Here is a 1,368-nt window from a genome sequence, read left to right as displayed (position 1 = left end):
ATTGCTGTTTTAACCTTCTGAGTTTTGCAATAATTTGTAGTGCAGCAAAAGACAACTGATACACCTGGAATGATCAGAAGACCCTTTCCAAAGGAAATGAGTGCCGGGTCTGATAAGAGAGGAGGGCATTAAGTAAAAGAACAAGCTGATGCGGGTATGACATACTTCACTGACAAGAAATAGAGAAGAGTAAATATATCCCTGTGCCCAAATTTCTATTTCCCCTGTAAGAGTGCCAGTGCCCCTCCAGAGAGGGGGTGCTGGCATCACTGCGCCTGGTGGTGGGGGAGGCTCCCCTTCTACAGCAGGGTGGGCCTGAGCCTCACCTTCTACAGCAGGGTGGGCCTGAGCCTCACCCACTCTCTCCATCATTCTCTAGCTGGGCTGCACATTCAGATCCCTGGACAGCTTTGAAACATATTGATTTCAGGGCCACACTCACGAAGATTATGATTTAACTGGTCTGGGTTGTAACCTAGGCATAAGAATTCTGAAAATCTGCCTGAGTGATTCTAATAAGCAGCTTCGGCTGAGAACCATGGCTACAGACAAAGAACTTCAGGCTCTGATTGTCGCTGAGGCTAAGCGTAAGCCTGGTGAAGGGACACAATGTTACAGCCCTTTCTTTCAATGCAGGCAGGCATGCAGGGATGCAGGGACCATTCCCACTCAAGCCAGGGTATGGCAGAAAGGGCCTTAGCTAAACAAACAGCCAGTGGAGATTGCTGATTTAGGTATCTATGACCATGGAGCATAAACCATAATAATCATTTGTTATAATTATGACCCACATGCAGCTCTGGGGCTTGGCTGGACTCTGTCATGGGGTTCTTACATAGACTCTGTCACGTGATCAGGCAATGGCTGGGGCTGGAATCCTCTCTTAGGCTTCTTTCCTACACACCTCACTGGTGGGTGATGCTGGCTGTCAGCTGGGTCTTCTGCTGGGGCTGTTGGTGGGACATCTGTCCACAGACTCTCAGAGAGGCCTGGGCTTCCTCACAGCATGGCTGCTGGGTTCCGTGAGTGAGTGTCCCAAGAGACACCATTAGGACCTCATTTAGGCCACACTTGGAAGGCAGGTAGCACCATATGGTTAGACTTCGTGAGCCCACTCAGATCTCACCTTGAATTGTAATCTCCATAATCCTCACATGTCAAGGGAGAGACCAGGTGGAGGTGACTGAATCACGCGGGTGGTTTCCCCCATGCTGTTCTCGTGAGAGTGAGTTCTCACGAGTTCTGATGGTTTTATAAGGGGCTCTTCCTCCTTCACTCAGCATTTCTCCTTCCTGCTGCCTTCAACTTACAAAGAGGGTGCCTTGCTTCCCCTTTGTCTTCTGCTATGATTGTAAGTTTCCTGAGGCC

This window comes from Macaca fascicularis, chromosome 3 (assembly GCF_037993035.2).
Source record: "Macaca fascicularis isolate 582-1 chromosome 3, T2T-MFA8v1.1".
NCBI lineage: Eukaryota > Metazoa > Chordata > Mammalia > Primates > Cercopithecidae > Macaca > Macaca fascicularis.
The sequence above is the reverse complement of the archived record's forward strand: the minus strand, read 5'-3'. Positions refer to the sequence as shown.